The 14,464-nt window shown below is 55.9% G+C and overlaps 1 protein-coding gene and 1 long non-coding RNA gene across 2 annotated transcripts in view; both read left to right on the forward strand.

Annotated features, from left to right (window-relative positions):
- The first annotated feature begins 1,538 nt into the window (after window positions 1-1,538).
- LOC116419232 lies at window positions 1,539-4,249 on the forward strand. The gene is made up of 3 exons (XR_004229488.1): window positions 1,539-1,671; window positions 2,671-2,730; window positions 3,474-4,249. It is a non-coding gene; the product is annotated as an uncharacterized LOC116419232 (long non-coding RNA).
- A 2,173-nt stretch (window positions 4,250-6,422) lies between these two features.
- Window positions 6,423-14,464, forward strand: part of KCNJ4 (potassium inwardly rectifying channel subfamily J member 4) — a 32,107-nt gene continuing 24,065 nt past the window's right edge. The window contains exon 1 of the mRNA XM_031938223.1: window positions 6,423-7,175. The gene's annotated coding sequence lies outside the window, so the exon portion shown is untranslated. The remainder of the gene's footprint in view (window positions 7,176-14,464) is intronic.

Below are 14,464 nucleotides of genomic sequence, written 5' to 3' on the forward strand. Positions count from 1 at the left end.
GGGGTGGAGGGGAAGGGGGGATGCTCTCGGAGGAGATGGTCTGGGGGCCCTGGGCTCCGGGATAATAGAACCAGAAGAGGAAGGGACTTTTTTGGGCCAAACCTTTACCTTACAGCTGGAGAAACTGAGCCCCTCAGTGGCCCCCAGGTGCCAAGAGGCCGGGCCTGCGGGGAGCCTCGATTCCCCAGCCCCTCAACAAGCCCCTCTGCAGCCCCCCCTTTGCCAGCCGCTGGCCCACGGGAGTCAGTCTGGATCAGGTCCAGAACTCCGGGGGTTTGACCCCTCCTCCTCCAGGCCCCTTTCTTTGGCCCCTCACCCTGTGCCCGGAAAGGTGAAAGCTTTTCCCGTTTTCTCCAACCCTTTCTCCCCCCAGGCCAGTTTTTCCCGTTGTCTCTCCCCCTGGGGCTTCTGGGGGATTGGCCTTGGGACCCTCCTCCACAAACCCTGGAAGCCAGAGCCCAGAGCTTGCAAACCCCGCCCCCAAGGGGATTTAAGGGGAGGGGTCTTGCTCTCCATGTCCCGAGGACCAGCTGTGTGTTCTTATTGCCTGGAAGGCCTGGAGATGTTTCCTCCCAGACCTCTGTCTGCTGCTTGTGCAAGCCCAAGGCAGGGGCCCAAGTCTAGAACAGAAAGAGGGAGAGACCCCCTGGAGGATCCTGCCAGGGCAGCCCCCCTTCCTTCTGCAGGCGATGAGTCTGGGGTGCAGAAGAAGGAAAATGACTTGTCCAAGATCATCTGGCTGCTAAGCATCTGGCAGGGAAGGGGTGCAAATCAAGGTCCTCCAATCACCCTCTAATCTCTTCCCTCTTGGTTTGGCTTCCAGCTCCGCCATTTACCTGTCCTGGGAGGCTGAGAGAGCCCCGATCCTCTCTGGGACTCAGTTTCCCTTCTGAAAATGACAATCTGGCTGAATGATGTCTAAGGTCTCTTCCAGTTCGGGGGCCTGAGATTCCCACTTCCCCTTAACTTCCCCTTGGCCCGGGCCCTTGGGATCAGGATAGCCTGGACCTGAGCCGGAGGAGGAGGTAACATTAGGCTCCCCTCCCTTCCAGACAGGCCTGAGCAGCCCCCTCCCCCTCGGGTCTGGGGGCGGAGGGCCACAGGCGGCCAGGCAGCTTCAGGGGACTCCGTGTTCCCCCAGCTCCCCCCTCGCGCCCCTCCCCACTGTCCTCCCTCCACTCCCCCTCACCACTCCCTCCCACAGCAGGAGCAGCAGCAGGAAAGGTTGGCGGAGGGGGGCTATTTTTGGGCGCGTCTCCTTAGCAACAGCTGCCACCGCCGTCTGTGGTGGCTTTTCTATAGGTGCTAAAATATTCCACCCTGGTGACTACAGAGAGCTGGGGGCCTGGGTCTGGGAGGGAGGGGAGGGGAGGGGGGGTGAGATTCCCCACCAACGCCCCCAGCCAGGGAAACCTGGCCCTGTGGCCAGGGGAGAAGCAGCCGCTAGGCCTTCCAGTGGGGCTGGCAGCTGTGGGGGGGAGGGGATCCTTGGGCTGAAGGCCCCCCCTTCCCTCACTGAGCCCTTCCCCTCCCCTTCAGGGAGGCCTCAGGATTGTGGGTTTAAAGCCAGAAAGGGACATTCTGTGGTGCCCGAACTCCGCCACCGTGCCCGGCCAGGACCCGGAAGCCCAGAGACATTTAGATTTTCTCCTCAGCCACACAGCTGGCAAGGTCAGGATTCCCACCCAAGCCCTCCAATGCGATGCTTTTAAATCTTGGCTATTTCCTGCCCTGAGAGCTTGGGTGGTACCAGGGATCCTTGTGACTGCCCTGCCTGGGACCTTGTGATGGTAAATAGAAAAAGGCAAGAGACCCATGCAGGCTAATGGCATCATAACTTTATAAAGAGTAGGGACAGGGACTGTATGCGAGCCCAGGCAGAGGGGGGAGTCCGGGAAGAAACCCCCGTGGGTTACCTCCCTGCCTCTTCCACTAATTTACTCTACCTGTGGCAAGCTGAAGTTTCTGGGCCTCAGTTTCCTTTTCTGCAAAATGCAGGGATTGGAATGATTTTCAAGTTTTCTTTTAGTTCCATGATTCCATGTCCTAAGGTCCCTCCCAGCTCTGACATTACATGTTTTAAAGTCCCCTTCATTTCTGACATTTTCTATTCTAAGGTCCCTGTCTAACTTTGACATCCCCTGTTCCAAGGTCCCTCCCAGCTCTGACATCCCCTGTTCCAAGGTCCCTCCCAGCTCTGACATTACATGTTTTAAAGTCCCCTTGATTTCTGGCATTCTCAATTCTAAGATCCCTGTCCAACTTTGACATCCTCTGTTCTAAGATCCTTTCCCAGCTCTGACACCCCTTGTTCTAAGCTCCCTCCCAGCCCTGACATCCCCTGTTCTAAGCTCCCTCCCAGCTTTGACATCCCCTGTTCTCGGCTCCCTCCCAGCCCTCACATCCCCTGTTCTAAGCTCCCTCCCAGTTCTGACATCCTCTGTTCTAAGGTTGCTCCCAGCCCTGACATTTCTTGTCTCTCCCGATCCTAGCATAACCTCTCCTGAGATCCTTCTGAACATCAGCTTTCTAGATTTTAGTTTCCATGATTTTATTCTCAGCAAATATTCTTTACGTGGATACAGACCGGTAGCTGGCCTTTGGACTGTTTCTTCTGTAATATTCTATCTTTGTCCCCAATGCTTTCCCTTGAAAATCCTTTGTCTCCAGGTAGCACCAAGGACAGCGGGCTTCATGATGACATATCCCAGAGTGCACGTGGTGATCCAGGTGAGAGATGCTTGGCCCCTGCCCCTGGTCAGAGAGTTAGCATCCGAGGCATGGATTCCTCCGCGGGCCAGATCACAGGGACCCATATTTCAGTGGGACCTCTGTGGGAAATCCAGAATTGGACCTCAGAGACGGAACCCTGAGCCCCACTCCTGGGGCTGCTCACTCCTCCCTCCCTCTTCTCTCTGTCCAAAGACAGGTACTAGAGGTGCTTCCCTCCCACTATCTTTCTTCCATCCACTGCTACCTGCTTGTGAGATCTCATTTCCACCGTCATTATATAGATGGAGAGACTGAAGTCCAGAAAGATCCTAACAGCCTTTGATGGCAATAATGAGATGGGTGCTATTCATATTCCCATTTTATAGATTAGAGAACTGAGGCCCCAGTAGGGTCACACACTGAATAAGTATCTGAAGCAGGAGATGAATCCAGCCTCAGAGTCCAGCACTTTATCTCAGTACAGGTCCCTTCTGATTGTTCAAGGCTATTTTTTTGAATAGCAGAACTGACACCAGACCTAGAACCTCTGATTCCTAATCTAGACCTTTTGCGGTAAAACCCAGTTGCTTCCCTAAGAAAAAGTCTTAAAAGACCACAGGGACCATCATCCTTTTATCTCCAGACCAGGATGAATCAATTCCCAGAGTTTAGCACAGGGCTTGGCTCCTAATGAGTGCTCATTCGAGTACTCGAACACCCCAGACAGAAATCCATCTCTTCTTTTACTAAAAATCTCCCAGACGGACAAATCTGATGGCCATCAGTAAAGAAAAGGCTAATGTTATGGTTCACGATCGCAATGGAATAGGATTGTTGTGCTGTAGAGACTGAGGGATGTGATGAACATAGAAGTCTGGGAAGACTTACCTGAACGGATGCAGGGTGATGTCAGTAAAGCCAGAGAAACACCAGATACGAGCACCACAACCATTCGGCTAGAATAACTACAAATCAGTTGAAAGTGAATGCTGGGAAATAGGGATGAACAAATCTGACTTCAAAGAGTAGAGATTCAGAGTCCAGGTCTATGAGTGTGGAACCCTGATTAGAACGTTAGATTATTTTTTTCTGACTCTAAAGAATACAGATGAAAAAATCCCCCTGCTCCTTTGCAGAGTCCAGATCTACGAGTGTGGAACCCTGATTAGAACGTTAGATTATTATTTTTTCTGACTCCAAAGGATAGAGATGAAAAGATCTCCCTGCTCCTTTGCAGAGTCCAGGTCTATGAGTGTGGAGCCCTGATTAGAACGTTAGATTATTTTTTTATGTGTTGATCATTTTTCTGACTTTTTTCCCTCCTACTTTTTTCTTTAAAAAAAAAAAAAATTTCTTTGTTACAAGCGATTGCTCTCCAGGAGGGATGAGGCAAGAATAGGTGGGAAATCTAAGCAATGCAAAAGAAAATATATGGATAACAATTGATTTCATAAAACTCCAGACCTAAACGGGGCAATTTTGTTTCTTCATTGTGAATTGTATTATTATGCCATCAAATTAATCTATAAAAATACATAATGGGAATTTGTTTACTATACAATTCTCTTTACTTTGTATGTTAAAGTGGATCCACGGGTGATTGTTGAAAAATATGAAAAGGCAATTTCCCTAGAAGTGGCTGCTGTAGTGAGGACCTTGCCTTTCCTCAATAACAGGGGATGCCAGATTTAAAGTTGGGAGGGACTTTAAAGGACATCGAGTCCAATTCTCTTTCTCTTCCAGTGGGGAAAATTAGCTCCAGAGAGAAGTGACTTATCCTTGCTCTCTTATTCAGCCTTCTGGTACCAGGGCTGAGTATGAGGCATGTGACCCTGTCCTTCCACGGAGGTGGGGCTGGGGGAGGCAGCTTCCACAGAAACAAGACGATCTGGAAGATCACAGAAGTGGTCCTGCCTAGCCTGGTGCTAAGCCTCAGAGAAGAGCCAGGATAGTTCCTGCCCAAATCTCACCAGTCACCTTCTCCATGAAGCCCTCCTCTTCCCCTTTACCTTGGAAAACTCTGGCTGTTCTGTTTCACTTTTCCTCTACCCTTGTTTGACCTTGAGCAAATCCCTTCCTATCCCCAGGCCTCGGTTTCCCTAAATGTAAAAAGCAGAGGTTGGATTCCATGACCTCGGTGATCCCTCCCAGCTCCAGCTCTAGGATCCTCTCATCCCCAACCTTTGCCTCTGACATTATAATTAGCTGTGAGTTTATTTCTAACTCTATTAAGGGCCTGAGTCCAGAGGCCCTACACAGGAAGGGCTAAATGAACATTTGTTGAATTGAAATAGAGCTGAACGGTCATCTTCCAGCTCCAAAAAAGTCACTTTAGTGTCTTGTTTCCTCCTCTGTATAAAATGAGATTGGACTAGGTGGCCTAGGAGGTTCCTTCCACTCGCTCTGTGCCTCAGTTTCCCCCTCTGGGGGGACGGGCCTCTGACGTCCGGACTCTAGAGCTCCGAGGCTGGGCTAAGGAAGTCGGGCGGATGAGTTGGGATTCAGGGGCTGGGTGTGTGTAAGATCTGGCCAGGATGGCCGGGGGCTCGAAGCCCGGGAGCTGGGGGTCACAAGAGGCAGTAGGGGCTGCAGGGTTGCCCGGAGTGGGTGACGGGGAAGTAAGAGCCACAACATCCATCCTGGGGTCCTGCAGCAGAGCCAGTTTCGGCCGCTCGGGGGCCTTCGGATGTCCTCCTCCCCTCCCCCTGTGGGGAGGCCCCATGGGGCAGTGGGGCAGTGGGGAGAGCTGGGCTTGGCTTCCTAATGCGATGACCTAGAACCATCTCCCTTCTCTGGAGTCGCAGGGCCTGCCCGGCCGTGGGAAGCAGGGAGAAGGATGAGCCTCCCGGAGGCCGGGGCCCTGACTCTTCCCGTGACACCCCGGACTTCGCCTCTCTGGGTCAGTCTCTTGTCTGTAAAACGAATTCAGCATCTTCCCCGACCTGACTCAGCTCTTGGGAGGAAAGGGGGGGGCTCTGGCGGGGAGCTGGGATCGCCGGGTCCAGCCGAACCCACTCTTTAGAGAGAAACTGAGGCACAGGTGTCAACGGTTGGCGCCGGGCCACACGAGGAGGGGAGAACCGGGCTTTGCCTCCGGGTCCCCAGCTCCGTGGCCGGGGGGACGCGGCCCGGGACCCCGGGGGGGGGGACGGGCGCCCCTGCTCCCCACCTGCCCCCGCGGAAGGGAGAAGACCTGGAGTTTCTCCCGATCCCCTCTGGAGCGGGTCCTGGGAGGAGCTCTCCTGGGGCTGAGGCGCAAAGCCCGGACTGGATCCCGGGGAGCCGGAGCCGGAGCCGGCGCCGCGGAGAAGTTCCCCCCCCGGCCCCCGGCCCCGGGCCGCCGGCCGCGGCCGCCTCGCCTCGCCCCTGTCCACGTGCGGCGGCCGTCCCGGGCGCTGGGCCGGCCTCTCCCGCCCACCGCGGGCCGGCGGCGTCGGGGCCGGAGCGGCTCCGGCGGGGAGGGGGGGAAGGGGTGCGCGGCGTGGGGGTCACGTGCCCTGCGGGGGGCCGGGAGCCCGGGGCTTCGCCGAGCTGTCTGCGGGCTCTCGGAGACTTCGGGGGGCGGCCGACGGAGCGGAGCTGGCAGAGCCGCCCCCGGGGCGTGGAGAGGAGGAGGGCAGGGGCAGGGCGAGGAGAGCGAGGGAGAGACACGGAAAGGAAGGAGAGAAAAGTGGGAGAGCGCGAGGAGGCAGGGGGGCCGGGGGGCCGGGGGGACAGACAGGCAGACAGGCAGACAGACAGCGGCACGGGCGGAGCGAGGGGAGCCGGGACTCAGAGAAAAAGCCGGGAGCGAGGAGGAGACGGAGAAGGTGAGGGAGGCAGAGACAGCTACGGGAAGGGGAGGGAGGAGGACCGCGGGCAGAGAGAGGGAGCTCAGGAGTGGGGGAGAGATGGAGTGAGACGGAGAGGGAGACAGGGGCCGAGGAAAGAGACGGAGCCGGGGGGAGGATCCGCGCAGAGTGACAGGGAGAACCACGGGGAGGGGGTTGCTGGGGAAGGGAAGAAGCTCGGAGAGAGAGGCAAGTGGGAGCGGGAGCAGGCAGGCAGGAGGGAGAAGCGGCGCCGCCAGCCCGAGGCGTGCGGGCCGCCGACAGCTGCCCCAGGGCCGTCGGGGAGCAGCCCCTCGGGGCGGCGGAAGATGCTGAGGAGCCGGAGGCCAGGGGAGCCAGCAGCCCAGGCCCGGGGCGGGCGCCAAAGTTAGGGGGCCCCGGCCGGGCGAGCTGAGCGCGGGGGAGACCCCCGGACCCGAGCTCGCGCCCCGCCGGGCCGGACAAGTTTGGGGGAGGGGGGAGATCGAAGCCACCCTCCTCCCCGGCCTGCGGCCCTCGCCTCCCCCCCGCCAGCACGGATCCAGGCCCGGCCGGAGGGACGGATTTCTCCGTGGGATGTAGCACCCACCGCCGGCCTTCAGTCTGGAGCTGTTTCCTCCAGAGGTTACGCTGGGAAACTCCGACCCCCCCTAGGTAAGGGCGCCTCCCTCCGCGCGCTCCCCGGCTCGGCGCGGGCTTCCTGCTGGGCCCGCGGACGGGGCAGAGGGGGTGCTCCCCTAGCCCCCCACTTCCCCCCGCTGGCTCCCTCCCTCCCTTCCCCAGCCCGGAGGAGCTGTCCCGTGACCGCCTCGCCTCCTCTGCTCGCCGCCTTCCCCGTCCGGGGGCGTCGGGGGTCGAGCGGGGGCTCACGCTGGGGCGGAGGGACCTCGACGGCCGTGTCCTTGCGCCGGCTCCTGTTGCTGTCCCCGGCCCCGGCCCCGGCCCGTCCCCACCCCAGGGCGCTCGGAACTCGGCGGACTCGAGTTCGGTTGTCAGCCTCGGCTCGGGTCCCATGAGGTGCACATCCGCGCAGGGAGCCCCCTCCTCCCTCCTCTTACCTGCCATTTCCCTGCTACTTTGGGGGTTACACAACCTCCCCGACGACCCCTGGGCCAGGCGGTGGGACTTGCTCCCACTTCCAAGGGGGGGAAATCGAGGCTCCGGGTGAAATCAGTGACTGACCAAATGGTTCGCAGCTGGGATGTGAACCCGGCTCCCCCCTCCCCGGGGAATGGACCTCCCGACTCTGCCTGCACCGACCCCGCACTGGAGAGAGTCACTCCGGGCCTGGTCGGGAGGAGGTGGGGAGAGGAGGGAGAGGGAGGTCAGTGTCTGAGCCGGGAAGACTGATAGGCTACTAGAGGCAGCATGGAGGGCGTGGGGGGGAGTCCCGCTTTCGGGACTAGGACCTAGCACCCAGATCTGACGCTCGGCAGCCCGGTGACCTTCGGAGGCTCTCAGCCCTGTCTCGGGCCTCAGTTTCCCCATCTGTAAAAAAGGGGGTTGGACCGGGTGGTCCGTGAAGTGTCTTCTTAGGATTTTCAGCCTCTTGACTGCTCAGGGCCCCCAGAGGGCCCTCTCTCTGGCCTTACTGACCAGTAGAATGTACCCCCCAATTACGTCCCCCCCATCCTGACCCTTCCCTTTTCCCTCCCCGCCTCATGTGCTGAGGGGATGGAGGTGGGAGAGATCAGTTAGCTGGGTAGCTGAAGGAGTCCCCCCCATTTTTCAGGCAGGAAAACTGAGGTCTGGGAGAGGGAAGAGCCTTGGATGTAGATCTGGAAGGTCCTCTAAGTAAAATTACTGGCTCAAGGTCACACAGACACTTAATGTCAGACCTGTTGCTTGGAGGGAGCAGGACCCACTCCACTAAGGCGGGCCTGGAGGACGGCCCGGGGAAACCGACTTCTCCCCATCTGCTCCTCAAAAATGCAGTCCCGAGGGTGGTCAGAGACCTCACACGACTGTGTGACCGGAGAGGCAGCGCCGGGCAGCAGAGAGGGACTGACTCCCCTTCCCAAGGCCTGACTCGGAGACCTTGCTCTGCCATTGGCTGGCTCCGTGACCTTGACCAGACGGCTCAAGCTCTCTGACTCTGTGTCCTTCTTCCAATAATGAGGAGTCGGACCGAGCTTTCCCCTGGTTCCAACGTTCGATGCCCCTGCTCCCCGGCCTCTCGCTGCTCTCTGGGTCCTGGGAGGATGGCCGGTGGGTCTCTGCATTTAGGGAGGGGGCTTTCATCTCTGCAATGGGTCTGCAGTTCAGACGGGGCTGTGGGCTAAGGAAGCAGAAGATGCCCATCTGGGTCGGGGCTGGCCGGCCCCGCCGGGAGGGGGCTCTGGACCCAAGCAGCTCTCTGGCTTAATTAGGGCTGAGGACTGGCCACAGGGGAGTGACCTGGACCTGGGTTCCCTAAGTTCTCCTTTAGTCATGTGACCTCGGGGAAGCCAGTTCCCCCCGTGGACCTCAGTTTCCTTTCTTGTAAAATTGAGCGATTGGATTAGTTGGGGTTAGAGGGTGTTTCCATTAAGTCTCGGGATCCCGGCATTTTGGGGGCCGGGAGGAGCGGGTCCCTTGGCTGTCTCCCCGAACGGCGGCGCTGGGAGGTAGCTACCGTCGCCCCATCCGGGGTCAGGGACCTGACAGGAGGAAGCGGCCGACTCCTAGGGGAGATCTCGGGGCCGGAGAAGACACTGATGGAAAATCAAGGGATCCTAGTTCTCGGACTTGAAAGGGTCTCGGAGGCAGCTCATCCGACCCCTTCGTTTTTCAGATGAGGAAACTGAGGCTCCAGTAGGTGATTTTCTCAGGGTCACATAGATAGTGAAGGGACTCAGAGGATCCTCTGGGAGTGAAGGAAGAGAGGAGGCCATCGGGGGGCCCTTTGGTGATCCCTTGCATAAAGTTAGTCGATGAGCATTTATTAAGTGCCGACTGTATGTTGGACACAGTAGTGGACACAGATAGCTTTCCCGTGGCCCGGAAGCGAGTGTTGTGTGAAAGGCCGGGTCCCCTTTGGGGGGATGTCTCGGGGTCCCCTTTGGGGGGATGTCTCAGGTCCCCGAGAGCCATCTCTTGGAAGGGGGGCTGGCGAGTGGGGAAGAGCCGGGCTTAAAGGATGCGTTCCTAATTTGGCCCTGGTAGAGCGGGGGTGCTGAGGGGCGGGAGGAGAGACCGACACAGCCCTGTCGGGTGTTGAGGGGGAGCCAACCCTGCCCTGGGACGCCTGAGTCACAGGGACACGTTACCTCCGTGCCATCGTGTCTGGGAGGCAGCAGCCGCTCAATGTCAGCGCCCGGGGAGGGAGGCTGGGTGGGGGTGGGGTGAGGGACGGAGGGGGGCGGGCGGGCTGGAGTTTGGAGCGGCAGCCCCAGAGAAGGAGCCGGGAAGGGGGAAGGAAGGGAGGGAAGGCTCGGGGCTGGCTCGAGAAGCAGGTGGGCTCTGGGAGAGGGCGCTGCTGGGAGCGGCTGGGGAAGGAGGCGGGGAGGGCCGGGGGCCGGAGCCCCGGGGGAGCCGCCTCGCCCGCCGCCGGGCTCCCGGGCTCCCTCTTCTCCAGCTTCCAGCACCCCTCTCTTCTCCTCCACATCTCCATTTTTCGTGCCTCTCCCCCTTGGATGCCAAATTTGGCTCACGCAATCTGTCGTCTCTTCTCGGAGATTGGCACTGGGACCGAGCACATTACATCACCATTTCCAAGGGGGAGTGGGGGGGGGGAGAAAGGGGGAGAGAAGGAAGGGGCCGGTCCCTCTGACTTGTCTCTTGTACAGACGCACGCCGAGCCAGGGGGTGGAACCTCCCGTCCCGGGAAGGCCGCCGAGGTGGGCCATCCTTCGGGCCTCAGCGTTCTCATCTGTGAAATGGGCCCGTTGGGATTTCTGCCACCCGCCTGCCTCTCAGGGCGCCTGGGAGGAAAGCCACTTGGAAACTTTGAAGGGTGGCAGAGATGGGAGCTATTAATACTCTCTCTCCAGAGCTTGCTCATGCTCCCGGCCTCCTTCTTTCCCCAGGCTAGGAGGGTTGGGTGGGTGGCCAGGGGCAGAGCCTAGAGGCTGGGGAGGCAGAACTCTCGGGTTCTATTCTTAGACCTGGGGCTGACTGCGAGCACCCCCTCCCCCCAACCGCCAGGTGAGGCTGCGGGGCTCCGCAGGGAAGGGAGGAGAGTCAGCGCTTCCCCACCGAGACCCGCTTCCCTCAGCCCCGCCGCGGGGAGCCGGGGTGTGGGGCTGGAGAAAGATCTGGCTCCGGTCCTAGTCTGCCGTCTGCCTTATGTGTGCCAGTCGCTCCCCTCTCCGGGGCTCAGTCTTCTTATTTGTGAAATGGGAGCCCTGGAGAGGCTCTCTAAAGTCCGCTCCATGCTTCTGACAGGAGGATGCTCAGGGCCAACCACTCTCCCTCTCTGGGGCTCAGTCTTCTTAACTGAAATGGGAGCCCTGGAGAGGCTCTCTAAAGTTCGCTCCACACTTCTGATAGGTGGGTGCTCAGGGCCAATCGCTCTCCCTCTCCCAGGCTCAGTCTTCTTATCTGTGAAATGGGAGCATTGGGGATGCTCCTTAAAGTCTGCTCCATGTTTCTGACAGGAGGGTGCTCAGGGAACAAAACCCTTCCTTGGAAAAATGATTTCTCCCTCTGGGAGCTGTCCACCCCAGAGGTTCCAGGCCAGGGAATAGCGTGTCTCGCCCCGGGTGTTCCTGGAAGTTTAGTGAGTTCTGGAGCCGGCCCATAGACTCCCAGCATGCCATGGTCAGCGCCCCTGCTGCCGCTCCCCCCTTCCCCCTCGCCGCTCCTGCCACCTTCATCACCACCAACATCGCGCTGCATTGGGCACAAGGACACGAGGGCAATAAAACGCAAGGGTCTGTGCCCGCAGGGAGCCTGCGTTCTCCTGGGATGCAGGAGCTGCTTTATTACCGGTTATGGCAAACTGAAGGAGAAAGAAGGCCACTAAATCCCTCCGGAAGGAGGGCAGGCAGTGTAGCCACTGAGAAAATCATTTTTTAATTTTTATTTATTATTTATCAATTTATTCATTCATTCATTTGCTGAAAGCCATTGGGGTTAAGTGACTTGCTCATCTGCTTAATCTCAGTTTCCTCATGTGGCAAATAAAGGCACTGACTGGGCGGCTTTTGAGCTTCGTTCTAGGATCCTGAGATGAGCGCTCACATACCCACATTTCAGTGCCCTCGCAAATTAACAAGCATTTATTAAACGCTTAGTGTGTGCTGAGAGTGGCCAGCTAGGCGGTGCTGCAGTGCCCAGAGCACCAGGCGTGGGATCAGAAAACCTCATCTTCCTGAGTTCAAATCCAGCCTCAGACACTAACCGTGTGACCCTGGGCAAGTCACTTCACCCTGTTTGCCGCAGTTTTGTCATCTGTTAAATGGGCTGGAGAAGGAAAGGGCCAAACTTTTTCAGTTTCCTTGCTAATTAAAACCAGAAATGACTGAAAAAATGACTGACCACGTGCACTAAGTACTGGGAATACCCAGAAAGGCAAAAGGCAATGAAAACTAAGCCCATCCTGGGCTACCAGACTTCCTTTTCCCCCTCATCCTGCTGGGAGATGGAATAGTGGTGATAATCAGCCACTGACCCTGTGGACGCTTCCCCCGGTCAGTGTCTACTTCCCCCGATGGACACCAGAGACCCAGAATACTTGAACCGAGAGGGATCTTTAGGATGCTCTTCTTCAGTGGATCTATTTGACTGGAAATAGAGGAAGAGGGACTTAGGATTTTGAGCTGGCAGGGCCCTCAGAGGCCATCTAGTTCAATGCCCTCATTTTTACAAAAGGGTAAACTGAGGCCGGGGTCACCCAGGTAGGAAGTATTAGAGGAGAGATTTGAACTTGGGTCCCCCGAGGCCCAATCTTCTATGCTTTTCCCTCCACCACATTCATTCTCGGAGTCCAAGGCCAATGGGTTGGGGATGGACACTGGGCAGTGGGACATCCGGGAGCAAAATCCCAACCTCTTTGATTCTCAGAATAGCTGTTATCCCCTTTTGCCTGATCAAGAAACTGAGAGCAAATGATTTTCCCTGGACGCTGCAGCTAAAAGTGCCTGAGGCAGGGCTCAAACCCAGATTATTGCTTCTTCCACTGGGCCTTTTAAGGTAGTGAGCTCCCCATCCCTGAAAGTATTTAAGTAGGCGCTGTTGAATGAATGTATGTTTCAATCTTCCGATAGAATGTGAGCTTCACGAGGTCAAAGAATTGTTTTGGTTTGTCTTTGAGACAGGCTAAATCCCATCCCTACCATGCACTGGCTGTGTGACCTTAGATAAATCACTTAATTTCTCTGTGTGCCCGGCAACTTTTTAATTGTACAACATGTGCCTGGATGTCTTCGAGGGGACTTTCTTCAGCAAGGAAATCATGGGTCCAGTCAAAGAAACAATAGCAAATCAGGCTCCGGAGCATAGCACGGTGGCTGGCAAACAGTAAGTGGTTAATAAATGCTTGGTCATTTGAATCCATGACCACTTGTTAGGGAGGCATCCTGCTTTGGGAAGTTGGGCCCTGAAACTGTTGGGTTATAACATCAGGGGATCCACTTAAGAGCCCAGAAGGGCCTCTCTAAAGCATCCCTGCTCCCAGGCACATGCTCTGGGACATGCTGTGTCTCCCAAGCCGAATTCCCATCCTGGTCTCAAAAATAAACAAACAAACAAAAAAACCCAGGCGTTCACCTGATCTTAAAGGTAGACTTTGGGGGGACACTTACTGGGTTGGTCCCTCATTCCTATCCTGGGATCCCCTGGGAAGTACACACAGGACAATAATAACAATGACAAAAACAATAGTTCTTTCCTCCTAGAATAGTCATTCCTTGTTACAAATATTAAAAAACAAACAAACAAACAAACAACAAAAGGAAAAAAGCATCAAGGAAGTGATAAAAATAAAATTTTAATTTAAAAAATAAAAGAAAAAAAAGCCTTTCATCAAGACTAGCCATGTCATCAGCTAACCTGGCAGTATATGTTGTGCATCCCATCTGCAGAGAGTAGTGAACTGAGCTGAGGAGCCCCTCAGACATCAGACAAACCACTCAACTTTTTCCTAAACCAGAGTCTAGGGGATTTCCTATGAGGTTTTTTCTTTCTAAATCTATGATCTTATGACCCCTTCTTCATCATTGTGCTTTATAATAACAACTGTAATTCCCATAGGTCTGAGAAAGCTTTCCTTGTGTTAAGAATATTATCTCATTTGATTCTCACAACAATCCTGGGAGGGAGGTGCCATTTGACAGAGGAGGAAACTGAGGCAGGCAGAGAGGTAATGACTCGCTTGCCCAGGATCCCTCAGGTAGTAAATATCTGAGGCTGAATTTGAATTCAGATCTTCCTGACTCCAGACCTTCTGGTTTCCTGGTCAGTGTCTACTTCCCCCGATGGATACCGGAGTCCCAGAATACTTGAACTGAGAGGGATCTTTAGGATGCTCTTCTTCACTGGATATATTTGACAGTTAGAAATAGAGGAAGAGGGACTTAGGATTTTGAGCTGGAAGGGCCCTCGGAGACCATCTAGTTCAATCCTCTCATTTTTACAAAAGGGTTGGAGTTTTTTATTTTTATTTTTTTTAATTTTAATTTTTATTCTTTTTTTAAATTCTTTTTTATATTCTTTACATGCATTTCTACGATGCCTTAAAATTCACAACTTCATGAGGTGGTGAGGGCAAGTATCATCATCCCCCAGTGTCCCTCCATCTCTAAAAAGGTCAAGGACCAGTAGGTTTAGGGGATTTAGGCAAGATTACAAAGAATGGCTCAGGGCTGACTCCCAGGCTGGTGTTCTCACTGTTCATTCAGCCTGTAGGAGCTGAGAGAAGGATATGCTCTGGTTCAGTTACTCAGCTGCCGTGGGGAGCTATCTCACCTACATCAAGTATTGGGGGGGTGGGGAGCACTGCAGAATGCAGCTCTGAGTGCCAG

Source organism: Sarcophilus harrisii, chromosome 5 (genome assembly GCF_902635505.1).
Source record: "Sarcophilus harrisii chromosome 5, mSarHar1.11, whole genome shotgun sequence".
Lineage (NCBI taxonomy): Eukaryota > Metazoa > Chordata > Mammalia > Dasyuromorphia > Dasyuridae > Sarcophilus > Sarcophilus harrisii.